This window comes from Leptodactylus fuscus, chromosome 6 (assembly GCF_031893055.1).
Source record: "Leptodactylus fuscus isolate aLepFus1 chromosome 6, aLepFus1.hap2, whole genome shotgun sequence".
NCBI lineage: Eukaryota > Metazoa > Chordata > Amphibia > Anura > Leptodactylidae > Leptodactylus > Leptodactylus fuscus.
This window is the reverse complement of record NC_134270.1, coordinates 8,081,532-8,091,630: the sequence shown is the minus strand read 5'-3', so window position 1 is coordinate 8,091,630 and position 10,099 is coordinate 8,081,532. Positions and strand designations below refer to the sequence as shown.

Genomic DNA, 10,099 nt, shown 5'->3' with positions numbered 1-10,099 from the left:
AGCTTCTATAATCTCAATGTTACCTCCAATCAATGTTAATCATCAGAATATTCTTTGCTGCATGGTCACATGATGTACACCCTATGATCTCACCTATTAGTTGAACAATCAGTATATATTCCATTTTTTTCATCCTTAGAGCAGTAATCTTTTAGAACACTAACACCATCACTTTGCAATATTAGTATGAGATCTGTCTTTTACAAAAGCCAAGGTTTTATAGTTTGAGGTTACTTTGAAAGGCCTGTGTATTAGACTGAGGGAGAGATTATTCTCAGCATACCAAACATATTTTTTGAAAAATTAGTAAAGATGAAGTGAATTCTGGTAAATCTATTATCATAAATGTAAATTCTATGTACCAGAATACCTCAGTAAGGTCTCCCTAATATAGACAATGTGCTCAGAAACTGTGGTAGTTAGATTATGAATAGTGGCTTTCAATGGGACTTTTGTTCCAAAATCACATCATAGGCTTGTTCTATTAAATATAGACTTAGTCTTCTGCATCCGTCGTCGTCGCCGCCGCCAAAGTTCTACTATCACCTGTGGTCACTTTCCTGTAGTGATTAACCATTGATTGGCTGACTGTGGTAATGCTGTGCACCTGTGTTTCTTGCCTGGGTGTGAGAGTTGCTGACCAGGTTGCTAGCTGTTCTTCCTTCTCCTTTGGCAGTGCACGTTGCTTCCGGGGGGCGCCGCTCGGGTGCGTCCAATTTTTGGGTTATCGCTTCTCGGCCTTTTGGCTAAGATCAAGTGTAGTATCTGTTCTTATCAGTTTAATATCTGATACGTCCCCTATCTGGGGACCATATATTAAATGGATTTTTGGAACAGGGAGATGGAAATAGAGCTTGCTCTGTCCACTCCACGCATTGACCTGGTATTGCAGTATCTCCAGGACCGGTGCACCCCTCTTAATTTGGTTGAAAAATAGAAAAAGAATTTCTTTTTTCCTTCTGCTGCTTGCTTGCTGGCATTTCAATGTCTTGCAACAAATCAGAAGAATTAGATGAGAAATCCTATTTGTATTTCCGAATTTTATTTATTTTTTTTGGTTCAATAATTTTGTGTCACCCCTTCTACCTCTTAGATTGTCAGCTCTTGCGAGCAGGGCCCTCAGTTTCTGCATTGTGTGAAATGACTAGTTTTGTAATGTATATTGTTGTCTGTAAATTAACCTGACAAATTGTACAGCGCTGCGGAATGTGTTGGCGCTATATAAATATGATGTATTGTTATCATTGTAATTTTTGGTAATTGTTTTTTCTTTTGTCCAAATTTATTTATTTTCATTTTGGTTTCTTCATTTTGTTTCAGATTTTCCTGCTGACTTGAAAACTTTTTTTCCGTGGAAGAGAATGGAGTATTAAAATTTCTGAGGCAAGCAAGAGAAATTGCTTTGCACTTGTACCTGGATTTTGCACAACTTGATGCTACTGCTACTGCTATTACTGCTGCTGTTGTTGTCGTCCTCCTCCTCTTCTTCTTATTTCGCAGTGCTTGTTGCCCTCTTGTGGCTGCCTGCTTGCTCCGGAGACAGACTGACATGCAGGCAGGGTTTATGCAGATTTGCAGCAAGCGCTGTGCATCGCTGAGTGACAGTAGTGGCAACTGGATTTGATCTGTTTCGCTGTACAAGAGGAACATTCTTCGTACGGTTTCGGAAATTTTCTCTGTCTAGCATTTTTTGGACTTGCTTTGATGACGACAAAAATGTACCAAGCAGACAGCGATGTGCTGAGAAGTGTAGAGGTGGGGCCGTGGGCCCTACTGTGATGCCAAACGCATTGGCTATCACCCTGTTCACCTTTTGGTGCAGACCTCACACACCATGACAGATCGGTACACTATCCACAGCCAGCTGGAGCACCTCCAGTCCAAATATATTGGCACTGGTCACGCAGATACCACCAAGTGGGAATGGCTGGTGAATCAGCACCGAGACTCCTACTGCTCTTACATGGGCCACTTTGACCTGCTGAACTACTTTGCTGTAGCTGAGAACGAGAGCAAGGCCCGTGTGCGCTTCAATTTGATGGAGAAGATGCTCCAGCCGTGCGGGCCTCCGGTGGACAAACCTGACGAGTCTTAGAGCCAGAGCCATCCTTCTTCTTCTTCTCCCTGCTTGCTTTCCTATTCCCCCCACTCACTCTCTTCTTGTGGGGGCCCCAATTTTGTGATGTAATGTATTCCTTTTCTATTTTTTGGGAATTAAACCGTAGAAGCTGTGTTTCGAGGAAAAGCAAACAAACTCTTCGTGAAGTACGTTTTAGTGGGTGTGGTCTAATGCAGAGGCGGGCCTGATGCAGATTTGCCTGCTGCGAAGGCAGTGCACTGCCGAGTCCTTGCCGCCAAAGTTCTACTATCACCTGTGGTCACTTTCCTGTAGTGATTAACCATTGATTGGCTGACTGTGGTAATGCTGTGCACCTGTGTTTCTTGCCTGGGTGTGAGAGTTGCTGACCAGGTTGCTAGCTGTTCTTCCTTCTCCTTTGGCAGTGCACGTTGCTTCCGGGGGGCGCCGCTCGGGTGCGTCCAATTTTTGGGTTATCGCTTCTCGGCCTTTTGGCTAAGATCAAGTGTAGTATCTGTTCTTATCAGTTTAATATCTGATACGTCCCCTATCTGGGGACCATATATTAAATGGATTTTTGGAACAGGGAGATGGAAATAGAGCTTGCTCTGTCCACTCCACGCATTGACCTGGTATTGCAGTATCTCCAGGACCGGTGCACCCCTCTTAATTTGGTTGAAAAATAGAAAAAGAATTTCTTTTTTCCTTCTGCTGCTTGCTTGCTGGCATTTCAATGTCTTGCAACAAATCAGAAGAATTAGATGAGAAATCCTATTTGTATTTCCGAATTTTATTTATTTTTTTTGGTTCAATAATTTTGTGTCACCCCTTCTACCTCTTAGATTGTCAGCTCTTGCGAGCAGGGCCCTCAGTTTCTGCATTGTGTGAAATGACTAGTTTTGTAATGTATATTGTTGTCTGTAAATTAACCTGACAAATTGTACAGCGCTGCGGAATGTGTTGGCGCTATATAAATATGATGTATTGTTATCATTGTAATTTTTGGTAATTGTTTTTTCTTTTGTCCAAATTTATTTATTTTCATTTTGGTTTCTTCATTTTGTTTCAGATTTTCCTGCTGACTTGAAAACTTTTTTTCCGTGGAAGAGAATGGAGTATTAAAATTTCTGAGGCAAGCAAGAGAAATTGCTTTGCACTTGTACCTGGATTTTGCACAACTTGATGCTACTGCTACTGCTATTACTGCTGCTGTTGTTGTCGTCCTCCTCCTCTTCTTCTTATTTCGCAGTGCTTGTTGCCCTCTTGTGGCTGCCTGCTTGCTCCGGAGACAGACTGACATGCAGGCAGGGTTTATGCAGATTTGCAGCAAGCGCTGTGCATCGCTGAGTGACAGTAGTGGCAACTGGATTTGATCTGTTTCGCTGTACAAGAGGAACATTCTTCGTACGGTTTCGGAAATTTTCTCTGTCTAGCATTTTTTGGACTTGCTTTGATGACGACAAAAATGTACCAAGCAGACAGCGATGTGCTGAGAAGTGTAGAGGTGGGGCCGTGGGCCCTACTGTGATGCCAAACGCATTGGCTATCACCCTGTTCACCTTTTGGTGCAGACCTCACACACCATGACAGATCGGTACACTATCCACAGCCAGCTGGAGCACCTCCAGTCCAAATATATTGGCACTGGTCACGCAGATACCACCAAGTGGGAATGGCTGGTGAATCAGCACCGAGACTCCTACTGCTCTTACATGGGCCACTTTGACCTGCTGAACTACTTTGCTGTAGCTGAGAACGAGAGCAAGGCCCGTGTGCGCTTCAATTTGATGGAGAAGATGCTCCAGCCGTGCGGGCCTCCGGTGGACAAACCTGACGAGTCTTAGAGCCAGAGCCATCCTTCTTCTTCTTCTCCCTGCTTGCTTTCCTATTCCCCCCACTCACTCTCTTCTTGTGGGGGCCCCAATTTTGTGATGTAATGTATTCCTTTTCTATTTTTTGGGAATTAAACCGTAGAAGCTGTGTTTCGAGGAAAAGCAAACAAACTCTTCGTGAAGTACGTTTTAGTGGGTGTGGTCTAATGCAGAGGCGGGCCTGATGCAGATTTGCCTGCTGCGAAGGCAGTGCACTGCCGAGTCCTTGCCGCCAAAGTTCTACTATCACCTGTGGTCACTTTCCTGTAGTGATTAACCATTGATTGGCTGACTGTGGTAATGCTGTGCACCTGTGTTTCTTGCCTGGGTGTGAGAGTTGCTGACCAGGTTGCTAGCTGTTCTTCCTTCTCCTTTGGCAGTGCACGTTGCTTCCGGGGGGCGCCGCTCGGGTGCGTCCAATTTTTGGGTTATCGCTTCTCGGCCTTTTGGCTAAGATCAAGTGTAGTATCTGTTCTTATCAGTTTAATATCTGATACGTCCCCTATCTGGGGACCATATATTAAATGGATTTTTGGAACAGGGAGATGGAAATAGAGCTTGCTCTGTCCACTCCACGCATTGACCTGGTATTGCAGTATCTCCAGGACCGGTGCACCCCTCTTAATTTGGTTGAAAAATAGAAAAAGAATTTCTTTTTTCCTTCTGCTGCTTGCTTGCTGGCATTTCAATGTCTTGCAACAAATCAGAAGAATTAGATGAGAAATCCTATTTGTATTTCCGAATTTTATTTATTTTTTTTGGTTCAATAATTTTGTGTCACCCCTTCTACCTCTTAGATTGTCAGCTCTTGCGAGCAGGGCCCTCAGTTTCTGCATTGTGTGAAATGACTAGTTTTGTAATGTATATTGTTGTCTGTAAATTAACCTGACAAATTGTACAGCGCTGCGGAATGTGTTGGCGCTATATAAATATGATGTATTGTTATCATTGTAATTTTTGGTAATTGTTTTTTCTTTTGTCCAAATTTATTTATTTTCATTTTGGTTTCTTCATTTTGTTTCAGATTTTCCTGCTGACTTGAAAACTTTTTTTCCGTGGAAGAGAATGGAGTATTAAAATTTCTGAGGCAAGCAAGAGAAATTGCTTTGCACTTGTACCTGGATTTTGCACAACTTGATGCTACTGCTACTGCTATTACTGCTGCTGTTGTTGTCGTCCTCCTCCTCTTCTTCTTATTTCGCAGTGCTTGTTGCCCTCTTGTGGCTGCCTGCTTGCTCCGGAGACAGACTGACATGCAGGCAGGGTTTATGCAGATTTGCAGCAAGCGCTGTGCATCGCTGAGTGACAGTAGTGGCAACTGGATTTGATCTGTTTCGCTGTACAAGAGGAACATTCTTCGTACGGTTTCGGAAATTTTCTCTGTCTAGCATTTTTTGGACTTGCTTTGATGACGACAAAAATGTACCAAGCAGACAGCGATGTGCTGAGAAGTGTAGAGGTGGGGCCGTGGGCCCTACTGTGATGCCAAACGCATTGGCTATCACCCTGTTCACCTTTTGGTGCAGACCTCACACACCATGACAGATCGGTACACTATCCACAGCCAGCTGGAGCACCTCCAGTCCAAATATATTGGCACTGGTCACGCAGATACCACCAAGTGGGAATGGCTGGTGAATCAGCACCGAGACTCCTACTGCTCTTACATGGGCCACTTTGACCTGCTGAACTACTTTGCTGTAGCTGAGAACGAGAGCAAGGCCCGTGTGCGCTTCAATTTGATGGAGAAGATGCTCCAGCCGTGCGGGCCTCCGGTGGACAAACCTGACGAGTCTTAGAGCCAGAGCCATCCTTCTTCTTCTTCTCCCTGCTTGCTTTCCTATTCCCCCCACTCACTCTCTTCTTGTGGGGGCCCCAATTTTGTGATGTAATGTATTCCTTTTCTATTTTTTGGGAATTAAACCGTAGAAGCTGTGTTTCGAGGAAAAGCAAACAAACTCTTCGTGAAGTACGTTTTAGTGGGTGTGGTCTAATGCAGAGGCGGGCCTGATGCAGATTTGCCTGCTGCGAAGGCAGTGCACTGCCGAGTCCTTGCCGCCAAAGTTCTACTATCACCTGTGGTCACTTTCCTGTAGTGATTAACCATTGATTGGCTGACTGTGGTAATGCTGTGCACCTGTGTTTCTTGCCTGGGTGTGAGAGTTGCTGACCAGGTTGCTAGCTGTTCTTCCTTCTCCTTTGGCAGTGCACGTTGCTTCCGGGGGGCGCCGCTCGGGTGCGTCCAATTTTTGGGTTATCGCTTCTCGGCCTTTTGGCTAAGATCAAGTGTAGTATCTGTTCTTATCAGTTTAATATCTGATACGTCCCCTATCTGGGGACCATATATTAAATGGATTTTTGGAACAGGGAGATGGAAATAGAGCTTGCTCTGTCCACTCCACGCATTGACCTGGTATTGCAGTATCTCCAGGACCGGTGCACCCCTCTTAATTTGGTTGAAAAATAGAAAAAGAATTTCTTTTTTCCTTCTGCTGCTTGCTTGCTGGCATTTCAATGTCTTGCAACAAATCAGAAGAATTAGATGAGAAATCCTATTTGTATTTCCGAATTTTATTTATTTTTTTTGGTTCAATAATTTTGTGTCACCCCTTCTACCTCTTAGATTGTCAGCTCTTGCGAGCAGGGCCCTCAGTTTCTGCATTGTGTGAAATGACTAGTTTTGTAATGTATATTGTTGTCTGTAAATTAACCTGACAAATTGTACAGCGCTGCGGAATGTGTTGGCGCTATATAAATATGATGTATTGTTATCATTGTAATTTTTGGTAATTGTTTTTTCTTTTGTCCAAATTTATTTATTTTCATTTTGGTTTCTTCATTTTGTTTCAGATTTTCCTGCTGACTTGAAAACTTTTTTTCCGTGGAAGAGAATGGAGTATTAAAATTTCTGAGGCAAGCAAGAGAAATTGCTTTGCACTTGTACCTGGATTTTGCACAACTTGATGCTACTGCTACTGCTATTACTGCTGCTGTTGTTGTCGTCCTCCTCCTCTTCTTCTTATTTCGCAGTGCTTGTTGCCCTCTTGTGGCTGCCTGCTTGCTCCGGAGACAGACTGACATGCAGGCAGGGTTTATGCAGATTTGCAGCAAGCGCTGTGCATCGCTGAGTGACAGTAGTGGCAACTGGATTTGATCTGTTTCGCTGTACAAGAGGAACATTCTTCGTACGGTTTCGGAAATTTTCTCTGTCTAGCATTTTTTGGACTTGCTTTGATGACGACAAAAATGTACCAAGCAGACAGCGATGTGCTGAGAAGTGTAGAGGTGGGGCCGTGGGCCCTACTGTGATGCCAAACGCATTGGCTATCACCCTGTTCACCTTTTGGTGCAGACCTCACACACCATGACAGATCGGTACACTATCCACAGCCAGCTGGAGCACCTCCAGTCCAAATATATTGGCACTGGTCACGCAGATACCACCAAGTGGGAATGGCTGGTGAATCAGCACCGAGACTCCTACTGCTCTTACATGGGCCACTTTGACCTGCTGAACTACTTTGCTGTAGCTGAGAACGAGAGCAAGGCCCGTGTGCGCTTCAATTTGATGGAGAAGATGCTCCAGCCGTGCGGGCCTCCGGTGGACAAACCTGACGAGTCTTAGAGCCAGAGCCATCCTTCTTCTTCTTCTCCCTGCTTGCTTTCCTATTCCCCCCACTCACTCTCTTCTTGTGGGGGCCCCAATTTTGTGATGTAATGTATTCCTTTTCTATTTTTTGGGAATTAAACCGTAGAAGCTGTGTTTCGAGGAAAAGCAAACAAACTCTTCGTGAAGTACGTTTTAGTGGGTGTGGTCTAATGCAGAGGCGGGCCTGATGCAGATTTGCCTGCTGCGAAGGCAGTGCACTGCCGAGTCCTTGCCGCCAAAGTTCTACTATCACCTGTGGTCACTTTCCTGTAGTGATTAACCATTGATTGGCTGACTGTGGTAATGCTGTGCACCTGTGTTTCTTGCCTGGGTGTGAGAGTTGCTGACCAGGTTGCTAGCTGTTCTTCCTTCTCCTTTGGCAGTGCACGTTGCTTCCGGGGGGCGCCGCTCGGGTGCGTCCAATTTTTGGGTTATCGCTTCTCGGCCTTTTGGCTAAGATCAAGTGTAGTATCTGTTCTTATCAGTTTAATATCTGATACGTCCCCTATCTGGGGACCATATATTAAATGGATTTTTGGAACAGGGAGATGGAAATAGAGCTTGCTCTGTCCACTCCACGCATTGACCTGGTATTGCAGTATCTCCAGGACCGGTGCACCCCTCTTAATTTGGTTGAAAAATAGAAAAAGAATTTCTTTTTTCCTTCTGCTGCTTGCTTGCTGGCATTTCAATGTCTTGCAACAAATCAGAAGAATTAGATGAGAAATCCTATTTGTATTTCCGAATTTTATTTATTTTTTTTGGTTCAATAATTTTGTGTCACCCCTTCTACCTCTTAGATTGTCAGCTCTTGCGAGCAGGGCCCTCAGTTTCTGCATTGTGTGAAATGACTAGTTTTGTAATGTATATTGTTGTCTGTAAATTAACCTGACAAATTGTACAGCGCTGCGGAATGTGTTGGCGCTATATAAATATGATGTATTGTTATCATTGTAATTTTTGGTAATTGTTTTTTCTTTTGTCCAAATTTATTTATTTTCATTTTGGTTTCTTCATTTTGTTTCAGATTTTCCTGCTGACTTGAAAACTTTTTTTCCGTGGAAGAGAATGGAGTATTAAAATTTCTGAGGCAAGCAAGAGAAATTGCTTTGCACTTGTACCTGGATTTTGCACAACTTGATGCTACTGCTACTGCTATTACTGCTGCTGTTGTTGTCGTCCTCCTCCTCTTCTTCTTATTTCGCAGTGCTTGTTGCCCTCTTGTGGCTGCCTGCTTGCTCCGGAGACAGACTGACATGCAGGCAGGGTTTATGCAGATTTGCAGCAAGCGCTGTGCATCGCTGAGTGACAGTAGTGGCAACTGGATTTGATCTGTTTCGCTGTACAAGAGGAACATTCTTCGTACGGTTTCGGAAATTTTCTCTGTCTAGCATTTTTTGGACTTGCTTTGATGACGACAAAAATGTACCAAGCAGACAGCGATGTGCTGAGAAGTGTAGAGGTGGGGCCGTGGGCCCTACTGTGATGCCAAACGCATTGGCTATCACCCTGTTCACCTTTTGGTGCAGACCTCACACACCATGACAGATCGGTACACTATCCACAGCCAGCTGGAGCACCTCCAGTCCAAATATATTGGCACTGGTCACGCAGATACCACCAAGTGGGAATGGCTGGTGAATCAGCACCGAGACTCCTACTGCTCTTACATGGGCCACTTTGACCTGCTGAACTACTTTGCTGTAGCTGAGAACGAGAGCAAGGCCCGTGTGCGCTTCAATTTGATGGAGAAGATGCTCCAGCCGTGCGGGCCTCCGGTGGACAAACCTGACGAGTCTTAGAGCCAGAGCCATCCTTCTTCTTCTTCTCCCTGCTTGCTTTCCTATTCCCCCCACTCACTCTCTTCTTGTGGGGGCCCCAATTTTGTGATGTAATGTATTCCTTTTCTATTTTTTGGGAATTAAACCGTAGAAGCTGTGTTTCGAGGAAAAGCAAACAAACTCTTCGTGAAGTACGTTTTAGTGGGTGTGGTCTAATGCAGAGGCGGGCCTGATGCAGATTTGCCTGCTGCGAAGGCAGTGCACTGCCGAGTCCTTGCCGCCAAAGTTCTACTATCACCTGTGGTCACTTTCCTGTAGTGATTAACCATTGATTGGCTGACTGTGGTAATGCTGTGCACCTGTGTTTCTTGCCTGGGTGTGAGAGTTGCTGACCAGGTTGCTAGCTGTTCTTCCTTCTCCTTTGGCAGTGCACGTTGCTTCCGGGGGGCGCCGCTCGGGTGCGTCCAATTTTTGGGTTATCGCTTCTCGGCCTTTTGGCTAAGATCAAGTGTAGTATCTGTTCTTATCAGTTTAATATCTGATACGTCCCCTATCTGGGGACCATATATTAAATGGATTTTTGGAACAGGGAGATGGAAATAGAGCTTGCTCTGTCCACTCCACGCATTGACCTGGTATTGCAGTATCTCCAGGACCGGTGCACCCCTCTTAATTTGGTTGAAAAATAGAAAAAGAATTTCTTTTTTCCTTCTGCTGCTTG

The 10,099-nt window shown here is 44.6% G+C and overlaps 6 non-coding genes across 6 annotated transcripts; all 6 read left to right on the top strand.

Moving 5' to 3' along the window:
* Positions 1 to 726: 726 nt before the first annotated feature.
* On the top strand, positions 727 to 917 carry LOC142211049 (U2 spliceosomal RNA). Its single transcript, XR_012717145.1, has one exon. It is a non-coding gene; the product is annotated as a U2 spliceosomal RNA (small nuclear RNA).
* A 1,635-nt stretch (positions 918 to 2,552) lies between these two features.
* LOC142211038 (U2 spliceosomal RNA) lies at positions 2,553 to 2,743 on the top strand. Its single transcript, XR_012717136.1, has one exon. It is a non-coding gene; the product is annotated as a U2 spliceosomal RNA (small nuclear RNA).
* Positions 2,744 to 4,378: 1,635 nt separating this feature from the next.
* On the top strand, positions 4,379 to 4,569 carry LOC142211026 (U2 spliceosomal RNA). Its single transcript, XR_012717126.1, has one exon. It is a non-coding gene; the product is annotated as a U2 spliceosomal RNA (small nuclear RNA).
* Positions 4,570 to 6,204: 1,635 nt separating this feature from the next.
* Positions 6,205 to 6,395, top strand: LOC142211014 (U2 spliceosomal RNA). Its single transcript, XR_012717116.1, has one exon. It is a non-coding gene; the product is annotated as a U2 spliceosomal RNA (small nuclear RNA).
* Positions 6,396 to 8,030: 1,635 nt separating this feature from the next.
* LOC142211003 (U2 spliceosomal RNA) lies at positions 8,031 to 8,221 on the top strand. The gene has a single exon (XR_012717105.1). It is a non-coding gene; the product is annotated as a U2 spliceosomal RNA (small nuclear RNA).
* Positions 8,222 to 9,856: 1,635 nt separating this feature from the next.
* Positions 9,857 to 10,047, top strand: LOC142210991 (U2 spliceosomal RNA). Its single transcript, XR_012717094.1, has one exon. It is a non-coding gene; the product is annotated as a U2 spliceosomal RNA (small nuclear RNA).
* The last annotated feature ends 52 nt before the right edge of the window (positions 10,048 to 10,099 follow it).